This window comes from Phragmites australis, chromosome 4 (assembly GCF_958298935.1).
Source record: "Phragmites australis chromosome 4, lpPhrAust1.1, whole genome shotgun sequence".
Classification (NCBI taxonomy): Eukaryota; Viridiplantae; Streptophyta; class Magnoliopsida; order Poales; family Poaceae; genus Phragmites; species Phragmites australis.
This window is the reverse complement of record NC_084924.1, coordinates 48,847,244-48,860,642: the sequence shown is the minus strand read 5'-3', so window position 1 is coordinate 48,860,642 and position 13,399 is coordinate 48,847,244.

Sequence of the window (13,399 nt, the reverse complement as noted above, 5' to 3'; positions counted from 1 at the left end):
CCTTCAAGTTTTTCTCTATTGGTTCATTGACAAGTTTGCAAGTTTTTCAGTTTCCGGTTGTGATTTTCGTTTGGCAAAATTTTCTACAGTACACAACTAAAGTGTGGCTTTTGCCACATGATATGATTTTTTAATGTATGTTGTCAGACACTACTAAAATGTGGTTATTTATTGGAACACACTCTAGCCATTAAAATACTATATCCTGTGATTTGGGTAAGAAATTTTTGTAAATGACGTTGAATGCCCCCAGCTCACCGCGTGGCCCCTCTCGTCTTGTTCCCCATTGCCATCTCTCCACCTCTGCCCTACCCGAGAGCCATCACCATCTTGTTCCCCATTGCCATCTCTCCACCGTCGCCCCCCTGCCTAAGAGCCATCACCGCCCTAGCATGAGCTGCCGCCGCCCTTGATGCGCTACCGCCTGCCCTAGAGGCTACAGCCCGGCCGACCTCCTGTCGCCCTATGGTCGGCTTGCGACTCGGTGGCCGAGCCTTGTGTCACGCCAAGGTGGTGCCGTCGCCAAGTGGCCAAGCTCTACTGTGTGTGTTCTTGCTGCTGGTGCTGAGCGCATCCGTCTGAAGGCTTGCGTCACCTCGTTCCTGACACCACCTTGTGTCACGTTGTTGTCCGGCCGGACTGTGCTCCAGCTGCCGTCGATGCTGACTCCCTCTGCGTGCTCAAGGTGCTCGCCCACGCCCTCTTTGTCAATCGAGCTCGCCACCGCCTTCCAAGGCTCTTCCGCCGTCAACCTACTACAGAGGAGATCTTCAGGAGCCCTTTAAGCCTTGGTCGCCATCAATTTTCCCTCTCCCCACTAGAAGATGCCACGCCACGGCCTTTCTTCTCCACCTCTGGCCAAAGGACCGCATGCTCTGCCACCAAATTCGTCCTCCACGGTGAGCCAACATCCAATCCCTCTCTCCCACATCCTCCTCACCCCTTGGCGCATCCCCTTGACCCTACATCGTTCTGGTTCTGCAGCCCATCGAGTCGCACTAGCCATTTCTCCATCCGTCGACCTCCATGGCTGTCGTGAGCCGCCTCACCGTCGACCGGCCGCTTTGAGCCATCCCTGACAAAGCCGAGGCCACGAAGAGCCTCCTCACACTCCATGGATGCTAATGCCCGTGGTCGTTTGGCTCGAGCTTGACAACAGCCAACCCTCCGCCATGTGACCTCGCTCCGTCGTCTTGCCTCACCATCGTCGATCGTGCTCTGATAGAGCCTATCGGCCAAAATCCCCCAGGATAAGTTCTCCTTCGTGTGCTCGACGCGTTGCTGCCCTCCTTTGACCGAGCTATGGCTTAGCTCCCCATCAATCCATGGCCGCTGTGAGCATTACCCGTCAACTGGCCGCTCTGAGCCATCCCCAACCTAGCCGAGGCCGCAAAGATCCCCCCTCCGCCCCCCTCCCCACGCTCCATGGATACTATGCCTGTGTCCGTTTGGCTCGAGCTCGCGACAGTCAACCCTCCGCCATGCGAGAAGAACATTTCGGAGGGGATGAGGAAAGGATAAGAGAAAAGGGAGTAGGACGTAGAAGATAAATCTGACATACGGGCCTAAGGGCAAAAATGATATTTGATCTAGTTTAAGAGCGGATATTAATATTTTAATGTTCGTGATATCTTCTAGAAAATATCCACACTTCTAGAGTGTCAATCAACATATATATATATATATATATATATATATATATATATATATATATATATATAATCGTATCTTACAGTAAAAACCACACTTTAGTTGGGTACTGCAGCAAATTTTCCCTTCGTTTTTATGCTTATGCTAAAATTTTTCATCTTGTTGGAGTCATTCTTCTCGTTTCTAGAGGTATAAAATTCGTGTATAAATGTACATAATTGGATATTAAATTCTTGGGCCTCTAAACCATCAACTTGGAGTGTTTCCCCCGGTGTGTATCTTTTTAGATCAAAGTATTTCTTCCTTCAAGTTGAAATCTTTTATGGGTATGACTCGTAGAATTGGTTTTAATAAAACCTAGGGTTCATATACAGCTATGAGAACTATGGTTTTATTTGCGTTCTTTATTGTAACTTCTAATCAGATTTTGCTTTCATTTGAGTTTGAAGTATTTTTGGTGAAACAAAGAAAAAGATCATCCAATTCGAATGATTTTGATAAAACGTCTATTCATGCCCTCCGATTGCTATTCTCGGTTGTGCAGGTTAAGATATGATACATGCATCTGTGTGCCGTGTACGCTATATAAATACACATATTGTAATCCTGCTACTGCTAGAGCTGGATTCCGTGGCTGCATGCAATGCAGTGTAACTTTCTGGCATAAAGCCCAAAATTAGACAACAGATGTGACCGTATTTGCTGAAATAGACAATATATCATCATATTTACAACTTTAGCATCCGTATTCGGCATCTCATTTACCGAAAACTGATTTTCGGTACATAGTACGTCGAAAAAAATGTGCCTGACCATATTCGACACACGAGGTGCTGAATATGGTACTGTAGCCCATATTCGACACCTCATATGCCAAAAATCAGATGTACTCGGCACCTCGTGTACCGGCTGCCGTGCGGTCACGTCCTACTTTTGTCACATCACCGTCGCTTTGGTGCTTTGTTTTTTGCGCGAATGGCCAGCATGCATGCATGTTGCTTTCTTTTGCACGTCGTTTTGTTGCTGTCGGTGCGTCGCCTGCAGCCTACTACAAAATGAGGAGTGAGGAGGAGCAGCAGAGGCGAGCAGCGGAGCACGAGGTGAGGAGCAACAGCGCAGCGCGAGGCGAGGAGGAGCAGCATCGCAAGGAGAGGAGTAGTAGCAGCACGAGGAGAGGAATAGCAGCAACACGAGATCAATTATAGTAAGTACTTAAATTATATAGGTAATTAATAAAGATTAGTAATAATAGTTAAGGTAAGTAGATTGTTTAAACCATTCCATTAGATTTGATAAATTATATTAAGTTGATTAATTAGATATATAGATTATGTATGTAACTAATACTTAGATTAATAATAGTAATTAGAGTAAGTAGATTATTTAATCTGTTAAATTGCATTTGTTAAATTATATTAAGTTGGTAAATTAGAGTATTTAGTTTATCTGAATAGTACCTACCCCACGAGATGTTGGATGGGCGCATGAGTAAGTGTGTTATTGTACGTACTATTATTACATTAGGTGATCCATGTTGAAAAATTATAATTTTTTATGTCACGTACAGGAGGAGCGCACAGGGGACCGCAGGCATGCAAGACTAGTCATCTATTAATGCCAAGCATATAAACAGGTGGACGAAGTTAGCCGTGATGGATGTCATCATTCATGCTGGACAATACGACGACGGCACATGTTGGGAGTACCTTTCGTGGTACTGTTCGCTCACGTGTGCCACCTTACTCAGTGGACTTGTAGAGCCGGCCCCAAACCCTTCTCTGAGGATCATGTTTGTCTTCTTCATGTTGTGGTAAGTGATGCGGTACTTCTAACGATTTTTATTAGTTAAATCTATGTATTAATGGCATGACCATCATCTTATACAGACCGAAGTATCATATGAAATGCATACATATGCGGAGCAAGCTTGTGAGGAAGCAAACGGGTCATCAACGCGAAGGGATCGGAACCCTCTCTGAGAATACATGAGGACAAGAGGGTCTCTCTTGCTGTCCGCGTTATGTGGTTTAGGTGTTTGTGCCCCGCGTTCGAGGGGGTACGACCTACCAGCTATGGACCCGTCCCGTGCCTCCCACAGCTGGCGCTCGTCTAATGCTCGTGATGAACCCGTTCGGGCACAGTCGCGAGAGGCACCTTCGACTGCGAAGCATCATGTGTCACGTTTCGGTGCTGAAGCCGAGGAGTGCACATAGGTGCCTTAGTGTATCGACTCATCACGAGGACGTCTTTGACTCCATGCAGCAGACGCCTAACTAAAGCGACCCACATGATTTTGACTGGGCTGCTGCAATACAGCCCGATAGCTTTGCTGAGCTTCTAAGCGGCCAATACCTCTAATATCCCGATGCACCTGAAGGTTCGCAGTGGTACCAACATGATGAGACTTCGGCACACCAGACTCCATCGGAGCAAGTACTACAAGCGTCCATACTTCCGCATGAGGATCCTTTATCATAGTACATGCATGGCCGAGTTAGCGGGTCTGGAAACACGTTCGGTGGGGGTCCAACAGGGCATGACGATGACGATGACGAGCAAGGGCACATGTGGCAGAGACCAGCGTGAGCTGCTGGGATGAGGGCCACATACCCGCCAGACACTTACACTCTTAGGGATCACGTGTGGCGACGGCGTCGTTAAGTAGACAGTGCACTTGTACTTGTTCATGACACATATATTATTTATTTTATTTTCATAGTCATCTCTAATGTCTTATTCACTGTATTAGTAATATAATTATTTTTAATTTATTTAATATTTGTCAAGTAATTATGGCATATAACTTTATTTATTACTTATTTATTAAGCATGGTTACATATTAATTATGATATTTAATAATTATTTAATGTTTTTAAATAATGAGGGATTTGTGCTTTGATGCGGAGCCAGAATGTTGTAGTCAAGGAGCAATAAATCTATGGCGGGATCTTCTAGTACAAACTTTTCATGAATACCTACAATAATCGATATAGCATTAAATGCCTCATTGCAGGTTGTGCGTGGAAGGAAAGATAATCCCTTTAAGGAGAACAACCTAATCCAAGTCGTGTCCAAATTGCATGCAAGACCCTTTTGTTCCGCATTAACCGCTCCACTCTAATATGTAACCACCGACGATCTTAGGACCCTTTTGCATAAGCGACGCCAAATGTATCTTAGGGTGTGGGAACTAGCCGACCATCATTCTGTACTAGGTTTCTCTATGAGGCAAAGAATGATCGCGATGTTGTTCGACCAGTATGCATTCCACATTTAGGTTCGTTATTTTCTATTTGGTCACCCTGCTTATCTATTTTCCATTGATTTGAATGCTCTTCTTTTGCGTTAGGTGTTTCCGGAAGACACCGAGTTAATCAACAAAGAAATCACAAACTTCTTAGTGATGTATATGCTCTTCAGCAGGAGTATGATGCCTGTTTCGCATAGAAGACGAATATCAGCGAACCTAAGGGGTACAAGGGTATCCTTTGTTATTCAACTAGAAAATGATGAGGACGATGATTTCATGCCACCGATGCCTCGATGTTTCAGGAGCAATACTTGAGAAGGTTCAAATAACACTGCAAGAGGACGTTCACGTACCACATCAATATGACATACGACCAACAAGGAAATATGATGTGCTCTTACCATGATTTGCTTCTACCCATCCTCACAACTTCCAATCACCACCTCGACAATGACAACTTTCTTACCCTGTTAGCATGGACTGGCACAACTGACATTCTTTCACTAGTTTACGTCGCTATTTTCCACCGTCATCTTGAGATGATCTAGATAATCAACAGCTATGTACTATACATCTTGAGATCAATGATACAAGTGGAAATATTGCCACTACTATATTTTAAGTTGTGCATCTTCAAACATGGCTAAGTGTTAAGTGTTAAGGCTGCTCACAACCTTTGAGACTATATGGTGAATTAGAAATTTTGATATGTACATTTAAATTAGCAAATAATTTCTAATTTTATCGATAGTTTGCAATTGCTAACATTAATGTATTTAGCCTTAAACCATGACATATGTTCATACCTATATTTTGACTCAGACTTTTGACAAGAAATGACAGGAGCTTTAAGCATAAAATGACAACACCTCCATCCGGACTCTATCTTTAGACATGAAGTGACCATATGACAGAGCTTCAAACATAAAATGACAACACACATCTTTTTGTCTCTGTCGGTGGACATTACGTGATGTAGTCGATCCCGACATAAAATAAGAAACACGAAGTGTTACGGGACAAATCACTTTCTGGCATAAAATGACAGCATCAAAGTGTCCGTAACCGGTACATACCATATTCGACACACGATACTCCGAATATGGTAATATAACACATATTCGACGCCTCATGTATCGAACATAGCTGATTTTTGATATTTGAGGTACTGAATATGGGCTAATATAGTCAAACCCGTGTTTTTTTACGTATGTTATATCGAAAATCGGTTTTTTAAATAAGTGGCAAATACAAATATAAAATTAGAAATACAACGCTATGTTATCTATTCCGTCTAATTTTAGTTTTTGGCTTACTTTCTGGCCGCATCGATATCTCTGCACGGCATGCCCATCCCTTGGTCGCCGTGTCCTTGCTGTTGCTGCTGCAGCCTCTGTTTCTGTTTGGGAGTGGGGCAGGCTTTGCCTCATCGGGTGTCGTTGCCGTGTACCGTATCTAGTACGATCGCGTCGGGCCGGGCAGTGCGGTGCAGGCCTACGCACGGTTTGGCTCTGGCTCTGCTGGTCAACAATGCCCAGGCCATCATTGAGGTTGATGCGAAAGCTTTTGCCCCGATTCTGCTTCTGGTGCGCGCCGCGGCTTCCGCGTCGCAGAATCATTCTCGGCGTGCTGCCCCTCCAGCTAGCTACCGTGCCGCGGCCCATGCGTGTAGCTATACCCGTAGGGCCGTTGCTGAACCTGCCGGTTCATCGTGCTCCTGTCGATCGATGCGTCGTACGGTGAGGTTACTTTTACCCACCAGCGCAGGGCTTACGCACGCAGCAGGGGGGAGCGCGCGGCTGGAGCACCGGGGAGCAGGAAAGACCGTGCAACGCATCGCGCTCTTCCGGCTCGCGGGCACGGCGAGGATCGCAGAGGCAGCGGCTGTCCGGGTTGATCAGGCAGGCACGGTAGGGCTTGTTTGGTTGCTGCTCTTGCTTATTTGCCTGAGCATTTTGCTTGTCTGACTACTTTCTGAGTTTATGATTGATTTTGCCTGTTCACGCATAACGTTCTCCTCCTTTTGGTTGCTGCTATATGTCTGAGAGCCTCTCAGTGAGAGGTGGTAAATGAAGTAATCCTGTTGCTCAGGCTTGCTGCGAGCCATTAGACAACTGAAAACAAGCACCTAAGTCCGAGTTCCATGTTTGAGTCCGACACCATCTCAAACGTCAACCAAACAGAGCACGAACAGAGGTCCAGCATCCATCCGGTCAGATAAATCTTTCTCATAGCAGCAACCAAAGCAGCCATGAACGCACACGCGCGGCGAGCAATGTCAATCAGAAGACGTACCGGATTCTGTTATCAATGCGGCTGCAGTACGCGCACGGACGCACGACACGAGCGCCGGCCGGCCGGCCCATTGGTGTATGATTCGGCGTACGTGCATGAAGTCACCCATGTGTGTACACCTCCTTCCTCCATGCCGCCATTAATAAGCTGCATCCGGACTCTACAGGGCACGATGTCCCCTCTCTCTTACCCTGGGAAGTCAAGTCCGCTGCTCCTCGCTTGCAGTTGCTCGCCTTCCTGGGCTCCATGGCATGCATCGGCACGCGAGACAGTGCCGCGTCGGCAGTGGCACGGCGGTACGTGCCGGCAGGCAGCGGGCTGATGAAAAGCGAAAAGGCAGCTTTCTGGCGAGATGGCAAAAGGGCGAGGGAGATGGAGACGAAGCAGTAAAGGCAGCATAGCTAAGCATCATGTGAGTAATTTGTGCAGCAACGGCAGTGCTGGCCGCCCAATGGTAAGTGAAGCCGTGGTACGGACCCTATCCCGCAGGCGCGGTGGCCTGAGACTGTGCCCTTGACCCTGCGTGGCTTGCCGCTTCGTACGGACGATGTTGGATGCTGGCCATTTCTTTGAGCTGAGCCACAGGTTCGAACTAAACGGTTGAGAGTTCAGAAGATTTGTCCGGCGAACGAGTCTCCTATTGGCCCGAGCATATTACACGGGCGGGTGTTTGGGTAGAGTTGAGATGTACATCGATTGTGGAAGTTAAATGAGATGAGATTGTTATAGACAGATGGAATGATTTTGTATGAGATGGTATAAATATGTTATTTTGTTAGATGTATATAATAATATGATAATATTTTTTTTAATGTATTAGATGATACGATAACATATTTAGCTGCTTAAAAACCATATAATATGTCTATATATAATTTAATTATTCTAAAAATAATATTTTTATATTTGTTATTATCAACAAAATATGCTAATTAGTACTAATCGTTACTAATTTCAGTTGATCATAACTTAAGTTGTCAATAATCATCACTAAATATCCATAATAATAATTAGTTATGGTTATAACATCTAATTGTAATAAATATGTTGGTGTAACAGGTAAGTAGATGCTTACGAGATATATTCCGCGCCACCAAGTGTCAGCCGACAGCAAGTATGGTCAAGATCGCAGTCGCATCGCACGATCAGGGCGAGGCTCGTACGACTAGCCCCCTGATCACAAAGCAAAATCCCTTGCTACCCACAAGGCATGTCCTCACCTAACCAGTCAAGTCTTATTTAATATTATCCACTCGAGTATATGAGTATATATTTTGCTTCTCCAGACTTTGCTTTTGGCAGGGCATTGTCGTGGGGGCGGCGTGGATTTATAGTGACTTATCTCGTAGTATTTAATATTACATGATGGTTTGACGAGTGAGTGTGACGACGTTTGGTAATGGTATAAGGCGTGCAGAACGACCAGAGTAATGCATACATTTCTATCCGATGTTATGATAGGTTAGGGGTAGTTATCTCCATCAAGAGTATATCTACTACAGGATTTGACACTGTCTGTTTGTTTATGCATCTTTTCCTCTGTGTGAGGAGCCGTCCAAATAATATTTCAATTAATTATCAGGACGATCGTTTGCTTCATCACAACCATGATGATTAGTCGGAATACCATCCAAATAGTCCTGACACATGTTTTATGTACAAGATCGGAACCCATGCATTTCTAACATATGGCATCACAACAAAGGTTAAGAAAAAATAAGTAATTAAATTATATTACAAGTTCTTAAGCATTCAACTATTTACATAATTTACAATAAAAAATAGAAAAACTACGTAGCGGAAATGGAACACCTAACAACACCAAAAGCTAGGTGAAGCCGTATGTCCTTAGGCTCCACCCAAAAGCACATCGCACGAGTAGTTTATACTACTCATTCCCGCCATTTCCATTAGCGGATATGAAGTAGCCAAACATGAGCTCCTCTTCACCAGCAGAACTTAAAAGAGCAACGTGAGTACGAAGGTATTCGCAAGACTTAATCCATAATAGGTACATATAATAACCTGACTTCAAGGATTATGCATTTAAGTCATTAGCAAGGAGTATGCCATAAGGTTAAGTGAATTTATAAGCATAAGCAACCTAATATCTATATGTGAGCATCTATACTTAACTAAAAACATATCTATCTTGCAACATCAACCTGCACATACATGTAAAACGAACCATATCATATAATCAATAACCCTCAACAACCAAACCCAACATACTATGTCATATCCCCAAATTCGAAAACTCTACCACCGATGTGGATTGACAGAAGCATGCTCATGACCAAGAGCACGACAATTTGAATTGTTCTTACACCCTGCAGGGGGTATAACTTTACCCACATGATCCGGATCCATCCTCTTGGCCCCGGAGATAACCTTTCTCATACCGGAAAATACCTACTTGCACATGCTCTAATGGCACCAGGGTTACCGCAAGCGTGTCCCGGACACCTCCGACTCCTCGCCACCTTGCTTCTCCTTTATTTTTCTTATGCATCATATGGGCACACGACAAGCTTTAGCACGGCGTATGATACTTAACTCATTTGTCCATTATCCGAATATATGGTTGTACAGAAAGTGATAAAGTCAATGGCACTGATGGACGGTGCTTAAACGATGCAAGCGATCTATGGCATCCGGATTCCACTCCCAACCAACACCTAGCACCACCCATATCTCACCTCATCTCATATCTCATAGGTCCCACATCATTATCATTGTAATTGTGAACAGTAAGTAAGCCCTAAGCTCGCGAATAATGGTTGAACTATTGCACATCTTCTACCGAGGATCTATGTATTGATAAGCATTTCGAATAATTTGTAAGTTAGACATTAACCATGTGATCAAGGCTACAAGGATATGGATGATCAATAACTCAAGGTAGAGGTAACACAAATCAATATAGATTCTACCCATATAAGCCTGACATCGGCTTGCTAAACATGCAAACGTACATAAGTGACAAATTATCAATTTAGACTCCATTCAATTCAAACAAGGTGCAATATTCTTATATGCTTGTCTTGCTGTTCTAGCGGTTGCCTGATACTGTCCACACAACACTCATAAAACTCTGATAGCTCGGCGTCGCCTTCACTCGCTTGGACCGTTGTTGCAACACTCTTTAAACGAATCAAGAACACATTGCATATATAAAATGAAAGATGGAAAAATATGTAAATGATGCATGCTTGGATAATATTAGAGCGTCGTATTTCGAAAACATTTGTAAAAGACCACCAAATGATTAGGGTTCCAAAGTTTAAAACCCTAGACAAGGTAATTTAAGTACACACAGCCTTGAATGGATGGGGGTCAGACCGACATGCAAGTGGGGGTCAGACCGCGAGCGTGTAGAGAGTTTAGGGCCCTAGCGTTCAGACTGAAGGCATGGTGACGCTTAGACTGCCGACCAACGATCAGACTAGCCCTAACGGTGATCTGACTCCTAAATTCAGATATTTTGAACCGACCTACTGATGGTCAGACCGACTCTAGTGGTGGTCAGACTGCCAGACCCTACCGGCCCTAGTGGCGGCCAAAATGTATTATATGATTGTTCGGACGACATGCACGGTTCGAACACGTAAAACCCCCAAAATAAGATCTAGACCTAGTATTCACCAGGGTTTCGTGGCAAAAATCGAAACGACAATCGCCTAGGGCTATGAAATGATGGGAAAATGGTAGGGAGATATTTACCTCAGCATATAGGAACTTTGTATTGGATCGGAATCCTCCAGGGAAGCTTCATCCACCGACTTGACTCCCGCAGGGTGAATAAACTACCAGAGAAAGAAACGGTGAGAAAACCCCTCCGACGAGGAGGAAAGGGGGAAGAAGCTCGGGGAAATCCTTTGGAAAGCTTGTGGGAGTCCCCCACCTTCGATCTTCGGCCGTCGACACATTGATTTGGAGCTCTCTCTCTAGTTTGTTGGAGTGATAGAGTGAGTGAGAGAGAGGCAAATGAGAGAGAGAGAGAGAGAGAATGAGTGAGAGAGGCGATCGGCCACTTAAGTGAGCTTCTGTGCGCTGGCGATCAGACCGCAAAAAGTTCACATGGCAAGCCTACGTGGCTGTCCACCTGGTGGTCAGACCGCGGTTGAGTCCGGTTAGACCACGAGAAAGATTTCCGCTGAATTTTGACACTTATAAACTAATTATCTCAAAAAAATTACAATATAAACATATATCAATTTCAATCTAAATGTGTTGTAGGTTTATCTAGTGAGTCTACTCTACGGCTTAAAAGAGATTGCAACCTATCTAGGAAGTTAAATTGCAAGTATGTAAATACAGAAATGTAAATAGGGTAGAGAGAGCAAACTCGGTACAAGGAATTTTTATTTTATGGTATCGATGACATGAATGCTATCCCAAGTTCATGTTAGAGCTCCACCAAAGATATACTTTTGATCATCAAGACTATTCTGGTTACAGCTCTTGAGCCACCAAGGCACCAAGGCGAGGTCCCACCATTAGCTTCTCTTCTGGTTACTTCACGTCACTCTTTGGAGATTAAGCCACCAAAGTAAGGGTCTCTGCATCCCCATACACGCTTCTTACCACCGCTCTACACTAATTCAGAGGGTCAACAAACTTGTGCAACTCCCGCTCAAGGTGCCGGTGAGTCACTAAGACTCTAAGGTGCCGACGTATCACTTGGTACAATGTAGAATCACTCATTAATTCCCACTATAGATAGCAACACCTAGCACTAACTCTATCTAGGCCTATAAACACTAGTCACTCACTAATCTTGTGCTAAATCGCTTTAGATGATCATTTTTAAGCACTTTGATGGTTTGGATATCTTTCCTAGTGTGTATGAGATTTCTTGGCGCCTTCAAATGGCTGAGTGGAGGGACATAAATAGCCTAAACTCCACGGACTAGCCGTTGCCCCAATGGCTTAACTCTACTGTACACGTCGGATGATTCGGTGTAAACAATATTGTACTCACATGACCATCCGGCGTGTACATCTTCCAAAAACTAGGCGTTGGATCTCTACTAAAACCTTTTGTGTACATCAGAAATTTCGGCGTGTTCACTAGCTTCATCGTTGGACCATCTGGCGTGTAGACTGCTTCTGCCAACCGAGCCACTTTCTTCTCTGCACAAAATACTCTGCTATGTATATTATCAGTGCGTTGGACAATCCGACATGTTGATCTTCACTCTTCAACACTTGCAACCTTCTCTGTAAGAAATAGTTCGGCATATTCTATTCCATATCACTAAACTATTTGGCGTGTTTCAGCTTTTCTACCTATTGTCAAAAACACTCCAGCGTGTACTGGCTTCATGCGCCGGATATTCCGACATGTACAGTTGCCATGAGCTGAAATGCTCCGGTGTACAGTCTCCTCTGCGTCGGACCTTCCAACATGTACAATTTCTCTAGGACTTCTCCAATTTGATCAATCTTCGTTCCGAAATTGATGACTTTTTCATGTATTGAATCCATGAGACCTACTAAAATATATACTTGATAAATATATTAGTCCAATTTACTATATTATCATTAATCACCAAAATCATATACATGCTTTAAATATGGTCGCTACAATCTTCCAAAAATATGTTTGCTACACCAAGTTTATCCAACTCACAAGACAATATGTAAGACGTAGTGTTATTATCCCCAGGAGGTTTGAACCTAGATATATTCTTGTGTTCTTGGATACAGTTCAATATACATCCAGTAAAAATATAGATCAACACGCTTGTCATCTGGTATATATCCTAGTTCATTATCAGGGATCATCCTAATATAATGTTTAACTAAAAATCCTTAATAACTACCGATATTCACTAATTATCACTAACCACAAGTAATTAGTAGAGTTGACAAAATCTAATGTGGTAGTTCGCCCAATTTTTCTGATTGAGATGGTACATGATATTGAGAGAATATTTTTAGAATTTGTATCATTTTGTCTTGAATGAGATGATACAGTTTATGCAACTAAGCACACAGACCATGAGCACATCCAGAATCATCCATACATGTACCATCTCATTTAAGGAACCAAACACTATCTACACAAACAGCATTGCCATGGCAGACATCAACCATAGATCTGGAAGCAAGGTTCACCCGTGGCTACCACTACCAGCAAAGTTCAGCAAGGGCCGACGGTAGCAGACACAGTGTTTGGTTGGCTTCCCATCCAATTC